The following is a 15,253-nucleotide window of genomic DNA, read 5'->3' on the forward strand; positions in this document are numbered from 1 at the left end:
GCAAGAATCCCGCCAGGTGATTCTGATACATGCTGAGGTTTGAGAACCCTGGTTCTATAGTAATAATTCTAGACTCAAACTATTGATGTCTGAAAGGGTCCCCAAACCACACCATGGGCATTTCGTAAGTATAGATCGCCAATCATGACCTTACATCAAGTATGAGGAAATGGGAACGGGGATAAGTTATGTTAATGGGGGAAGTTATAACACTTTTAAAACACTTGCATAAACATGACTTAGGAAATATTGTGTTTGCCAAAGATTATTTAAACAGCAGAGTTCTCAAAACCATCCACTGCAAACATGCATTACTCCTGGTAGGCCAGATCTGATATTCCATGATATCTGTGAAACTTCAAATTAAATTCTCTTCCCACAGATGGATGCTGGCATAGGCTGTCATGAAGATCATTCAGGCTTAGAATCCAGAACAAGAACCAAGTTCCAGTCCCTGTTCTGCCCTCCAGATTTAACCCCACCTATGAGAGCTGGTTTATTTTGGCATAAAATTGGGATAGTAGCAGTTATTGCAATGCACAGACTTTTTTGCAAGAATCAGCAATAATGTCAACCTCCACTACACTTTCCTTCTTCCTTAGGAGAAACTTCTTTCTGTTTGGAGATTGGGTTTGGTAAACCAGGAAGGTGGGGCTAGCCCCAGGACGAAATAATAAGTGGTCCAAGGCAACCATGAAGGGAGCAAGAGCTACAAAAGTAATTTTCAAAACTGGATCATTTTTGTGGCAGGCCAGGCCTAGAGGGTGGACTCAATTTTCTAGGCCATGGGAAATTGTCCATTCATACTGCACATTTCTAGCAAGGGCCGAGTATGTGCTCAGCAGCACTGTGCTAGCCAGAGGGGGCTGCATCATCTCTGCCCTCAGTGGAGCTCAAAGCTGAAGAGAGGAGGCAGGTATGTGATCAGATATAATAAGGTGTGAACATTCCCATTCCCATGCTGGGGAAATCACAGAAAGTGTCAGGAGTGTGTAGGAGAGGCCCCTGACCCAGATTATGTCAATCAGGGAAGGAGACCATGTTGAAGATGAATATTGGAGGTCTGGACAGGGTAAGCAGGGAAGCAAGGAGTCATGTTTCTCCAAGGCTAAATCTCTGCCTTGATTTCCTTCCTGGTACCCAGCACTTTCATTTTATCTGAAAACATTTATTACATAACTTTGCCAGGCACTGGAACAGATGCAAAGGGAAGTAGGGATTTATATTCCAGGCCAGCAGTTCCTTACATGGGATCCTTGGACCCTCTAGGACCTGTTCCTCAATACTCATCTGCCCTGTCTCCCATACACCTACAGAATGGACTTAGTTTCTAAGGAACCTCCATCTCCACCTCTGGGACTTGCCTGCTGTAACAGACATGCCATTCCTTCAGTGTGCTTTGGCTTAGCTTTCTCATCTCCACAACTGTGCATAAGCCCTTCTTCTCCAGCCCTGGCTCAATATAAACCTTCCTCCTCCAGGAAGCCTTCTGTGACCACTAATGGTAGAGTTAGGTGCACCTCTTCTGTTACTCCATGGCAGTCTGCACATATATATCAAATTATTATACTGATCATACAGCCCCATGATTTTTGAATTATTGATTTACTTATCTCCCTGAGTCAGTGTGTTTCATTCTTGAATCTCTAGTGCCCGCCACTTACATATATAATAAATAAATGCACCTTTGCCCATTTGGCAGAGGCCACTGACCTCCTGCCTAGCTCTCGAAGACCCTACGCCAAGGTTCTGAGCTGCCTCCCCTGCCTTTAGATGCTGCCCTAAGTCTTGATCCCACAAGGATGGGCCACCACAGTCATGATGCAGCACATGGTCCTGATTCAGCCTCTGCTCTCCACTCCTCACCTGGATCCCCTGGATACTCAGAATGACCTAAATCAATATCAAGTTCATCTTGGACAAGTGGTTTGGACTTAGGCTCTCCTCCTTCCCCTCTGAAAGAATTCAGCCCCATAGCTTAATCTCCCAGCCCTGTCTTTTTCTGCTGATTTCCCCACTTTGAATTTTTTTTTTTTTTTTTTTTGAGACAGGGTCTCACTCTGTCATCCAGGTTGGAGTTCAGTGGCACGATCTTGGCTCACTGCAACCTCTGCCTCCAAGGCCCAAGTGATTCTCCCACCTCAGCCTCTCCAGTAGCTGGGACTACAGGAGTGTGCCACCATGCCTGGCCAATTGTTTTATATCTTTGGTAGAGAAAGGGTTTCGCCCAGGCTGGTCTCGAACCCCTAAGCTCAGGCAATCCACCTGCCTTAGCCTGGGATTACAAGCATGAGCCACTGCGCCTGGCCTGATTCCCCCACTTTTAACCTATTATACAGAGTGGTAAAGCATAGGATATAGAGTCATACTGACAAGTTCAAATCCTGGCTGTGCCGCTCATCAGTGTGCAACTTTGAGCAAATTACTCAACCCCTTTGTGCCTCAGTTTCCTCATCTTACATTGGCAATGATAATACTAGTACCCACCTAATATGGGTGAAAATTTAATAAAATATCATACCAGATGTCTGGCACAGGGTCAGGATCATAGAAGACACTTGGTGAACATTAGCTATCAACATCTCCAGCAGAGAGAGGCAGGTCCCTCACAGACTAAGACATAGTCTGGCTGAAGATAGGGGTCCAGGCTCCAAAGCCAAGGTCAGGCCCCTCAGTGCCCATGGCCATTGATATCACTGGGAGACATTTCTCTGACAAAGGCCCCTGCCCTAGCAGGTCTACCTAGTCTACAGGCCCTGATTTATCCCATCTACCTCCTCTCTCTGCTTCTGCAGCTAAAGACACACTGGAACCAATCAGACCATTTAAAAACAGAGCTAGGTCAGGCACCATGGCTCATACTTGTCATCCCAGCACTTTGGGAGGTTGAAGCAGGCAGATGGCTTGACTCCAGGAGTTTGAAACCAGCCTGGGAAACGTGGTAAAACTCTGTCTCTACAAAAAATACAAAAACTTAGCTGGGTGTTGCAGTGCGTGCCTATAGTTCCAGCCACCTGGGAGGCTAAGGTGGAAGGGTCACCTGCACCCAGGAGTTTGAGGCTGCAGTGTGCCATGGTTGTGCCACTGCACTCCAGCCAGGGTGACAGAGTGAGACCCTGTCTTAGAAAAACAAAAACAAAACAAAACCAAAAGCAGAACTTTCTCCACCATCCAACTAGAGGCACTTTACATTCTTTTGGAACCAGCTACCCAAGTGAAACACACGGCAAGAATGAGCGGTGGCTGCTTCATCTCATTGGAAACTGAAGGATACTTGCATGTTAGTCCTTTGTACACATATAAGGAAGTATATGATCGAATGTTAATTTTAAGGTTGGAAAATCTGATAATTATACATTCTTCATTTCTATTTAATTCTCCTTCACAAACAATGTTCAATGGGCAGGTGATATCTGTAACACTCTTTTTTTTTAAATTAATTGGTAATACATAAACGTAACAAATTCAAATAGTACAAATAAGTACATAACAACAAGTCTGTAAGACTTTCCTTCCCCCTCCCCAGGCAACCACTCTTATAATTTTCCTGTGTATCCTCCTAGAAGTATTTAATGCACTAATAAGCATATGAGAATATAGACAGCCTCCATCTTTTTTTTTTTTGAGATAGAGTCTCGCTCTGTCACCCAGGCTGGAGTGTAGTGGCATGATCTTGGCTCACTGCAACCTCCGTCCTGTGTTCAAGCAATTCTTCTGCCTCAGCCTCCCTAGAAGCTGGGATTACGTGTGTGCACTACCACATCTAGCTATTTTTTTTTTTTATTTTTAGTAGAGACGGGGTTTTACCATGTTGGCTAGGCTGGTCTCAAACTTCTGACCTCAAGTGATCCGCCTGCCTCAGCCTCCCAAAGTGCTGGGATTACAGGTGTGAGAGCCTCCATCATTTTTATACACCAAAATGGTAGCATACCACACACAGCTGTACTTTACTTTTTAAAAAATATCTTCACTATCATTCTATATCAGTTCCTATCAACCTGCACCATTTTTTAATAGCTACATAGTATTACACTGCATAGATGTTCCATAATTTAACCAGATCTTTACTGATATTTAGGTTGTTTCTACTATTTTGCTACTACAAACAAGGCTGCAATGTGTATGTCTGCTGGGGCTCAGAAACTGATATCCCAAAATATGGTGCTTTGACATGCTGAACCAAAGACATCCCCCCTCCTATCTCCTGTCTCTCAATCCTCTGTCTCTCCCAAAGTTGTTCTCTGAAGTTCCCTTATCTGACTAAAGTCTGGACCTACCAAAAAAGGAAACCATTACCCCTAGTCCCTTCCCTGAGTTTTCATTAGCTGAATTCATATTGTAGTAGGAAAGACAAAAGTCTGTCAACACACCTGGATGGACTTTTGTCACAAACCACTGTCTGTTCTGTGGGCCCAAGAGGCTCTGTCCCAGGCCATTGTATGTTCTTCGAGCCAGTTGAATTCCCCCAAACATCAGTTGCTACCTCCCTAAAACATCCATACTTCCCCAACTCTCTTTCCTCTAAAAAGTAGGGTGTAGGCCAGGCACAGGGGTGCACGCATGTAATCCCAGTACTTGGGGAGGCTGAGGCAGGTGGATCACTTGAGCCCAGGAGTTGGAAACCAGCCTGGGCAACACGGCAAAACTTCGTCTCTACAAAAAATACAGAAAATTAGCCAGGTGTGGTGGCATGCACCTATAGTCCCAGCTACCCAGGAGGCTGAGATAGGAGGATCCCCTGAGCTTGGGAGGTTGAGGGTACAGTGAGCCACGATCATGCCACTACACTCCAGCCTTGTGCAACAGAGTGAGACCCTGTATTAAAAAAAAAAAAAAGAAGTAGGGTATACAAGCATCTGCACCCCACTGGAATATTAAGTAAAACCACTCTGTGATTTTCCTTCATGTATAATATGGGGGAAAATGAATATTCCCCCATAAAATATGTATTAATATAAAATTAATGTGAAATTAATATGTAAAATTAATAATGTAAATTAACATAATTTATGTAATATAATTTATAAAAGATAGTTATAATTTTATAATTAATATATTAATATAATGTAAAATTAATGAAAAATAATGTAAAATTAATATTCCCCCATAATATAAGTATTTTCCCCCATGTGTGCCTTTTCTCTCATTTTTTTTTCTTTCTTTTTTTGAGACGGAAGGAATCTCACTCTGTCGCCCAGGCTGGAGTGCAGTGGCGTGATCTCGGCTCACTGCAAGCTCTGCCTCCCGGGTTCACACCATTCTCCTGCCTCAGCCTCCCGAGTAGCTGGGACTACGGGCACCCGCCACCATGCCTGGCTAATTTTTTTTATATTTTTTTAGTAGAGACGGGGTTTCACCATGTTAGCCAGGATGGTCTCGATCTCCTGACCTCGTGATCCACCCGCCTCAGCCTCCCAAAGTGCTGTGGTTACAGGCATGAACCACCGCGCCTGGCTTGCCTTTTCTCTAATTATCTCCTTTTGTGAGTTGATTTTTCAGCAAACCTTCAGAGGGCAAAGGGGATCCTTTCTCTTGTCCCCCACAGTAATTTTATACAATATTTTTAAATAATTTCGGGCCAGTGGTTCATGCCTGTAATCCCAGCACTTCGGGAGACCAAGGCAGGAGGATCACTCAGGAGTTTGAGACCAGCCTGGGCAACATAGTAAGACCCTATCTATACAAAATTTTTAAATAATAATAATAGTAAGCTGGGCATGCCTGTAGTCCCAGCTACTCTAGAGGCTGAAGTGGAAGGATTGCTTAAACCCAGGAGTTTGTGGGTACAGTGAGCTATGATTACACCAGTGCACTCCAGGCTGGACTACAGAGCAAGACCCCCTTTCTGAAAATTAAAAAAGTAACAATTTTGTGTATGTTTTGACTGCAACTCATTACACATGAGTAAACCTGTATCCATGACTGAGTTTAGAAGTGTGTCTATAAACTCCTTGAAATTGTACGAAAAATGTTAAGTGTGTATTTATTTTTTTCAAGAAAGGATCCATGGCTTCAGTCAGATTCTTATAAGGGTCTGTGACTCCAAGAAGGGTGAGAACCACTGAGTCAACAGGTGCTTGCACAGCATCAAAAAGTAGCAATAGCAGAAGCTAAAGTTGGGTAAGACTCAGAAAATGTTTTCCTAAGTCCCCTGTAGAGGAGGAGTAAGAGAGAAGATGCTGGGGGCTGATCATGGCAAGGGCTTATAGCTCTAAAGGACCTACTCCAGGGAATATGGTTCAATCGCATATAAATCAGGAGAACTTGTTCCCAGTAATCACAGGGCCCCTTTATATTAGATTCTGTTAATGATTTAATATGCTACCTCTCTGGGGTGGCGGGGAGGTGAGTGCCTAAACCCAGAGGAATGAATTCACAGTGACTGGGCCTGGAGGTCTCTTGATGACTTGACAAAATGAGGTAGAGGTGGACATGGGGGGGCTTTCTGCTCTGTTACATGTCAGGCTGCTTGTTCTGTGTGTTTCTTCTAGGCCTCAAGGGTTAGTTATTTCGTGGGGAGGAGGAGGAAAATGGAACGATTTTTCGTTTTTGTTTTTTGAGACAGAGTCTTGCTGTCACTCAGGCTGGAGTGTAGTAGTGCAATTTTGGCTCACTGCAACCTTTGCCTCCTGGGCTCCAGTGATCCTCCCACTTCAGCCTCCCATATAGCTGGGACTACAGGAGTGCACCACCACACCTGGCTAATTTTTATAGTTTTTTTTTCATTTGTTTGTTTGTTTTTGGTAGAGACAGAATTCACCATGTTGACCAGGCTGTAGAAGGTCTTTTCTATAGTAATTTACAGTCTGACACTTAGCTGCAATATAATATTCACTCTGTTTTTTCACGTCAAGCAGTGTGGACCAAGAAGCATTATGGCAATTTACTGACATCAAACAACTTGAATCTTTAAAAAGAATTCTTCAAAGGTGGTGGTTCAGGTTCCCATAGCAAAAGCTCTCAGTCCAGTTCAAACAAAACCAAACACTAATAAATTACTCCCAATAAAACCAACAACAAGCCTTAGATAGAAATCCTAAATTCCTCAGGGAATTAATGTAGTAATCCATTCCGTTTCAATTAAGTTAAACAACAAACAAACAAAAAAACCTTTAGTTGGAGCTCTACATTGTTCTAGAGGTGTTAGCACTGTAAGACTATGTGGTGAGTTTGCAAGGGGAAAAAACAAACCTGTTAATCAAATCACAAGGGAGATGTGATTGGTATAATAAAGAACTATCCTTGGCCGGGTGCAGTGGCTCACATCTGTAATCCCAGCACTTTCGGAGGCCGAGGCGGGCAGATCATGAGGTCAGGGGTTTGAGACCACCCTGGCAAACATGGTGAAACCCCGTCTCCACTAAAAATACAAAAATTAGCCTGGCATGGTGGCGTGTGCCTGTAATCCCAGCTACTTGGGAGGCTGAGGCAGGAGAATCACTTGAACCTGGGAGGCAGAGGTTGCAGTGAGCCAAGATCGCACGACTGCACTCCAGCCTGGGTGACAGAGCAAGATTCTGCCTCAAAAACAAACAAACAAACAAACAAAAGAACTATCCTTGAGAAGGAAGGTTTTAGCATTTACCACATTACCTAGAGTTTATACATAATGACCAAAACCTAAGTTTCCTTGGGAAGGTGATATGTTTTTATTAATGCTTTATTCAATTTATGAAGTATGCACATATTCATATAAGTGTTTCTAAAGCATACTTTCTCAGCTGGGCGTGGTGGCTCACACCTGTAATCCCAGAACTTTGGGAGGCTGATGCAAGCGGATCATCTGAGGTCAGGAGTTCGAGACCAGCCTGGCCAACATGGTGAAACCCCACCTCTACTAAAAATACAAAAATTAGCTGGGTGTGGTGGTATGCGCCTGTAGACCCAGCTACTCAGGAGGCTGAGGCAGGAGAATTGCTTGAACCTGGGAGGCAAAGGTTGCAGTGAGCTGAGATGGCACCATTGCACTCCAGCCTGGGTGACAGAGAAAGACTCTGTCTCAAAAAAAAAAAAAGCATAGTTTCTCAAAGTGAGGCCCGAATCACAATCATCCAAGGAGCTGCTTAAATAAGCAGAATCTGCATATTGTACAAACTTCCTGGGTGATTCTGATGCACCCTGAAGTTTGGGAACTATAGATTTAGAAGTTAACTGAGCTTAATCTGCTAACCCTTCCCAGCTCCATCAGAAAAGGGCTGTGAACCTCTGCCTAAACTTGTAGTGACAGAGCTCTCGCCAACATCAAGGCCACCCAGCCTATGGGTTTTAAAAGCTACTTCCTCAAATTCAACCAGAGCCCACCACCCAGCTCTGCCAAACACCTCAAAGAGCGAGTTTATTCCCTTACCCACATGTCAAACCCCTCTGGCATTTAGGGCTGCTGGCTAGCATGCACCCCTCACACTCACTGCAAACTTTTTTTTTTCTTTTTATTTAGAGAGAGGATCTCACTCTGTCACCTAGGCTGGAGTGCAGTAGCACAATCATAGCTCACTGCAGTCTCAAACTCCTGGGCTCAAGGGATACTCATGCCTCAGCCTCCCAAGTAGCTGGGAGAACAGCGGTGCGCTCCCTTTCCAGTTGAAACAGTTCTTGTTCATTCAACCCCATTTCACATCCGCTTGACAAGAAGAAAATAAGAAAAAGAAAAACACTTGTTCAAGATTTAGTTAACAATCTACAAAGCCACAAATCCAAATTACTATGAACCAAGCACTGATGGAGTCATGGTAGGGCGGAGAGGATAAGAGAACAGGCTTTTGTATCCTGGCAGCTGGATTTAAGCTTTAGTTCACAAATGGTCTGAACTTGACCAAGGATGATGATATGGAACCTTGGGGTCCTCAGCTGTAAACCAATGTTAATAACCCCATTGCAGGTTGAAGTGAAGATTAGATAAGACAGCCTAGGATGAGTTGCTCAAAGTTGCTCCAGGGAGGACACTGCAGTATCTATCAAACTGCCTCCATAAGTAGCCCTAATTGCAGTGAAAGCAAACCCTCAAGGGCTAGGTTTGGACCAAATTGCAGCCCAAATCCCAAGCAAAATGTTTTCGAGGTTTCTTGTTTTAGATTTAAAAGGTATACAATTTTTGGATTCTACTTCAAAATATATCTGTGATTGTTTTAGTATAAAAAGTGTTTTTTAATTTCAAATATTTGTGTAAAAATGACACTCAAAGAAAATCTCCTCCCTTATTTTTGTTTGTTTGTTTGTTTGTTTTTCAGACAGGGTCTCACTCTATTACCCAGGCTAGAGTGCAGTGGTGTGATCATAACTCACTGCAGCCTTGAACTCCTGGGCTTAAGCGAAACTCCCTCCCAGCCTCCCAAGTAGCTGGGACTACAGGTGGGCGTCACCATGCCCAACTAATTTTTAAAATTTTTGTAGAGATGGGGTCTTGCTATGTTGCCCAGGCTTCCCCACCCCTTGTTTATTCTGGAAATTCAGGTACTCCCTGGCACACTGTCCACAATCCCCAGTGCCTGCCACTCATCTTTATCTCTCTTGGAGAAAAGCAGGCTTAGTCTACAAGCAGATAATAAATGAGCTCAGGAAAACAAATGAGTGGCTGGACATAAACAAAGAAACATGCCACTGGACATGAGCCTGGGGATGACCAGGAGGCTCACCCTTTAAACACCAAGGCCTGGAGTGGTAGGTACATGGCTTGACTGTGAGGGTTACTCTCTAAATTGCTTGCAGAAAAACATTATCCCTAACCAAATGCAAGAACATCTAGGAGGGAAATTCACAGAAGCCCTTGATCCAGTAGTTGTGTGTCTGTGCCTGTCTATGTGTGGGTGGGGGCAGGGGTGTACTTGTGTCTATATCCTCAATCAACAGAAATCTGACATGAGCTGAATGAGGATGGCCTTGGCCTGATAGGGCTCTGGAGAGTCAGCAGCTCTTGGGTCATGGGGTTATCCGTTTTCTTATCCCTGTCCACTTCCTCTCCTACTTGCTCTTCCACCTGTGTCTGAGAATTCCCTGGCAACTAAAAACCTAGGGTTTGGCCGCTGGGCACGGTGGCTCATGCCTGTAATCCCAGCACTTTGGGAGGCTAAGGCAGCTGGATCACCTGAGGTCAGGAGTTCAAGACCAGCCTGACCAACATGTTAAAACCCCATCTCTACTAAAAATACAAAAATTAGCCAGGCGTGTTGGCACACACTTGTAGTCCCAGCTACTCGGGAGGCTGAGGCAGGAGAATCTCTTGAACCCAGAAGGCAGAGGTTGCAGTAAGCAGAGATCATATCACTGCACTCCAGCCTGGGCAACAGAGCAAGACTCCATCTCAAAAAAAAAATCTAGGGTTTGGTTATCAATAGAGTTACCAGTTACCTCCTGAATAGCTGGGACTATAGGCACGTGGTGGCATGCGCCTGTAGTCTCAGCTACTCAGGAGGTTGAGGTGGGTGAAACACCTGAGCCTGGGAGGCAGAGTGAACTGTATCCAGCCACTGCACTCCAGCCTGGGCTACAGGAGTGAGACCTCGTCTCAAAACAAAACAAAACAAAAAATTAAAGGGCAAACAGTAGGGAATGGAAGGGGGTGGTGGGGTGTCATGGACTGGTGGGCAGGAGAATGGATAACTTGGAGAGGGACACCTTATCTATCCTTCCCACTGTCAGCAGGAGAGAGCAGATGCCCCGTTCCATGTAAAGCACGAGTTATGCAGGACCCACTCTGCTCTGTCAGCTCAGAAGACTTGCATTGCCCCGGGGGGCACTTCTGCTGGTAAATTGTTGAGAAGCCTTCCTCCTTGGCACCAAAGTCTCCAGCTGGTCAAAGTCATGACAAAATGGTGACACTGCGCCACCAGCCAACTCAAGTCACGGACCCTATAATAATCAGACTCCGATGTGCCGGGCACTGTGCTGAGGGCATTAGACACACGAGAAGGTAAGAAAGTGGTAAGGATCTGGGAGAAAGGAGTAAGTTTCTTAAATGGAGTAAAGAATTAAAAAGTAAACTGTAAGAGGTGTTAGGCGGAGTTAGCTACAGGCAAGATTATCTCGGTCCTTTCTTTTTGATGCAAAGCCCAGCACATGGACTGAATAAATAACTGCCGTGGTCTCTGACCCGCGTCCTGAGCTGTGTAAGCGGCCCTGGATGTCCTGGATGGTGCCAGTGGTTAAGCGCCGCGCTCGCCTCCCTCTCGCCCACCCGGAGCGAGTCCAGGGCCCGCTGGCCCCCTCCACCCTGTGGCCGCCCGGGCTTGCCCGCAAGCCGGCGGCGAGCACCCACTCTGGGGTGCAGCGCGGAGCCGGGCATCCCCGCGAGACGCTCCTGGGCCACGCTCCCCGTTCCCTGAGCCCAGGACCCCCGGCCCGGAGCCCCTTTACCCCTCGTACCGAGGCCGGGCTGCGCTCCTCCTCTGCGGCTGCGGAGGTCACACCCTACTCAGGGCCAGACAGCCGGTCTTATCCGGGACGGATCCGCCCCACTGTGGGGTGGAGACTGAGCCCGAGTTCCTGGTTGTTCCTCTGCCCACGAGACCGGAAAATCCCTCTCTAGGCGAAGCGCACCTGGGGCCCCGGGCCGGGACGGCCGCGCCAGGAGCTCTCGGAGGGGCAGGCCTCGACCCCCGGCGGGTCCGCCCTCCACACGTGCCCGCTCCCCAGGCCCGCCAGGTCCCCCGGCCTCGCCCCCTGCCCGGATTGGGCAGTGTCCCCAGTATCACCAGCCCCGCTCCTGGCCGCGCAGGGTGGGAGCAGTTGGATTCTTGGGGTCCCGTTTCCCGGGCGCTCCACACCCTCGGAGGGCCGAGCCCGGGCCACCTCGCCAGTTCCTCCCTGCGCCTGCCGCGCCCAGCTCCGCGCCAAGCCGGAGTCCCGCGGCAAATCCGCGCTTCCCCCCACCTCGGGAAACCGTTTGTCTCCCAACGGCAGGTCGTGCCGAGCCCGTGGCCGGAAAAGTAGAAAGTGAAATCTGAAGGGTACATTTCATTCCCCTCTTTCACATGAAAACACACATTCCCAAAAGTTTCCAGCACTTCCCTCTTTCCTGTGCGCCCAGCTGGCCGGGAAAGCTTTGGAGTAGGAGTTAGGAGCAGCCCCGGATCTTTGTACTCCTGTGAGTGACTAAAGTTTAGACACTGTCCGTAGCTCCCAGGTTCGGCTTGGCGCCGCGCTCATCCCTTGTAATAGTTTTGTGTTTTCGTATCTGCTTCCCCTGCTGGACGCAGCCTCTTGAAGACACCAGCTAGGGCTAGGTCGTCTTTGCACCCATGCCCAGCACCGATTTCGCCACGTAGTGAATGCTTGCAGAATGAATCCGTTGAGTCTATAGGCAAATTCAGTTTTTTTAAAAAACAAAGAATGGCCCGTTTGGGGAGTGTTTGCCATCCGACACATCAAAATCTAAGTGGTTAATGGCACCCTTAAAGCTGGAGAGGTAACATTAAATTATTTCACTAAGATGTAATTTTAAAAGGTGGTTTAATATGGTTTAGAGCACGGTTTTAGGATCAGACTGATTTGGATACTAAAACTGGTTCTGCCTCTTTTATCTGCATATGATAACTTAAAAAATTAAGGCTGGGCACAGTGGCTCATGCCTGTAATCTCAGCACTTTGAGAGGCCAGGGCAAGTGGATCACTTTAGCCCAGGAGTTCGAGACAAGCCTGGCCAATGTGGTGAAATCCCATCTCAAAAAAAAAATATATATATATATATATGTAGCCGGGTGTGGTGGCATGCGCCTGTAGTCCCAGCTATTCAGTCGGATGAGGTGGGATAAACACCCAAGCCCGGGAGGCAGAGGCTCAGTAAGCTGAGATTGCGCCACTGCACGCCAGCCTGGGCGACAGAGTGAGACATTGTCGAAAAAAAAACAAAAACAAAAAAAAAAAAGAGGAAGAAAGAAAAGAAAAAGAAAGAAAAAAAGACAAGAAAACAAAAAATAAATAAATAATTAGCCGGGCGCATAGCCACGCCTGTAGTCCCAGCTACTAGCCAGGCTGAAGCAGGAGGATCACTCTAAACCCAGGAGTTCAATGTTGCTGTGAGCTATGACTGCACCACTGCACTCCAGCCTGGGTGACAGGGTGAGACCTTGTCTCAAAACAAAAACAAAAACAAAACAAAACAAAAAATTAAAGGGCAAACAGTAGGAAAAAAAATGAAACACAGATAATTCATTTCTTAAGCAAGATTAGAGAGACACTTTATCCCTTACAAGCAACAATTAGGCCAGGTGAGGTGGCTCAGACTGTAATCCCAAAACTTTGGGAGGCCCAGGTGGTTGCTTGAGGCTAGGAGTTTGGGAGATTATCCTGGGCTACATGGCGAAAACCTGTCCCTAAAAAAGAAAAAGAAAAAGAAAGAAAAAATTAAGCTACATGAAAAAAATAAAGGTTAGGAATGAAGTAGATGCTGTTGGCACCCCACGTAAATAACCTTTACTAGGTGGGTGCATCCAGCCCCAGGTCACTGCCCCTTCATTGCCCCCATCTGCTGACATCTGCGCTCAGACCAGACTGAGGAAGCCATGGCCAGAGGCTAACTTTTTTAGCTTATAAAAGGCCAGGAATAAATCTGTGGTACCCTTCATATGCCAGAGTTCCCATGGGATCAGACTGAGGATAAACTTCATCAGAAACCATATCTTTGCTCAGTTTTTCCCTCTGGCCTATCCTATTTCCCTCACTTACTCGGAGGCTTCCCTCGAGAATACCCTCACTACAGCACTTGCACAAGAATCCTAGGGTCAGGCTCTGTTTCCAGGAAACCTGATCTAAGAGTATTTAAAAAATTAATTGTTGAAATTCCACTCCAAGGAGCCTTTAAATTAAAGATAGGGCTGGGTGCTGTGGCTCACGCCTGTAACACCAGCACGTTGGAAGGCCGCGGTGGGAGGATGGCTTGAGGTCAGGAGTTCGAGATCAGCCTGGGCAACATAATGAGACTCTCTCCCCCACCCATCATGTCTCTTTAAAAAAAAAAAAAAAAATTAGCCAAGCCTAGTGACGCACGCCTCTAGTCCCAGCTACTGGGGAGGCTGAGGCAGGAAAATCACTTGAGCCCAGGGGTTTGAAGCTGCAGTGAGCTATGCCTCTACACTCCAGCCTGGGTGACAGAGTGAGACTCTGTCCCCACCCCACCCCCCTAAAAAAAACACTTTTTTAAATAAAAAAAATTTAAAAATCTCACAAGGACAAGGGAACAAGAGAGGAAAAATAATAAGAGTTTGGAACCTGGAAAGCACGTGGACAGGTGATAACTGACTTAACAGACCTCAGAAAGCCGACTTCCAAACCAGGAGTAGGGAAAACCGAGAAGCAACATGACAGTAGGATTTCTCGGGATAGGAGAGTTTGCTGCACCGGATGCGTCTGAAAGTGGGTGTGTAGGTGAGACTAAACCCAGGACGATTTCTTGTAAGTCTGTACAAGAAGCAGTCAGCATTCCCAACACTGCACAGTGGCCACTGTCCCTCTTCCACAAGGGTGGATGATTGGAAGCGTGTTCTCTGAAGAATCATGCAGTGGCTCTCTGGAATGGGGACACCAGATGTAGTCGAGGTGTTCTGGTTATCTAAGGCTGCCTAAAAAACCACCCCAACACTTGAAGGTGACATAAAATAATGACCATTATATCTCATGATTTTGTGTGTCTGAATTTGAACTGAGCAATTCTTCTGTTCCACCTGGTATCAAGAAAGGTCACTTGGTGTTATCCAGCTGGCAGATGGGCCAGTCTGGAGAACTCACATATTGGGTACCATGATAAGAAGAGCTGGAAGGTTGGTCTCAACTGGCACTGTCAACTAGAGCATCTACACATGCCCCTTCACATGGCAGGCTCAGGGTCGGATTTCCTTCATGGAGGCTCAGGGTTTCCAGAAAGTTTACTCCAAGACATCCAGGCAGAAGTTACAAGCCTTCTTATTATGCAAGCTTGGAAGCTGTTGAACGTTATTTCTGTTGCATTCTGTAGGTCATGCCAGTCACAAAGCCAGCCTAGATTCAAGAGAAGGGTATTAGGCTCCATCCCTGAATGGGGAGGGGTGGGAGGGTGCAAAGAATTTGCAGCCCTTTTTCACCAAGGCCATGAGATTAACACAAGACTAGGGCTACTGTACTGAAATTGAAGAGCCATATGAAACTTAAGATGATGTCTACTGAGCTGATTGGTATTCTTCCCGCTTGGCTCCTAGAACTCTGGCAGCCAGGTTCAAACTCACCGGGATGGAGAGTTTGGAATACTTTTCTTTGGGGAATCTAAGAGGAAAGACCTGAAGAGATG

General features: G+C 46.3%; 1 protein-coding gene across 3 annotated transcripts in view; it reads right to left on the reverse strand.

The window, feature by feature from the left end:
* ANXA4 (annexin A4) overlaps positions 1 to 15,253 on the reverse strand; it is a 187,879-nt gene that overhangs the window by 72,070 nt on the left and 100,556 nt on the right. Inside the window, exon 1 of one of the 3 annotated variants that reach the window (XM_004029358.5) lies at positions 11,359 to 11,619. The exons of 1 other annotated variant lie outside the window; for it this stretch is intronic. The gene's annotated coding sequence lies outside the window, so the exon portion shown is untranslated. Of the gene's footprint in view, positions 1 to 11,358; positions 11,620 to 15,253 lie in introns of those variants that run through there. One more of the 3 variants, XM_055378042.2, reaches the window with a different exon arrangement.

This window comes from Gorilla gorilla, chromosome 12 (assembly GCF_029281585.2).
Source record: "Gorilla gorilla gorilla isolate KB3781 chromosome 12, NHGRI_mGorGor1-v2.1_pri, whole genome shotgun sequence".
Taxonomy (NCBI): domain Eukaryota; kingdom Metazoa; phylum Chordata; class Mammalia; order Primates; family Hominidae; genus Gorilla; species Gorilla gorilla.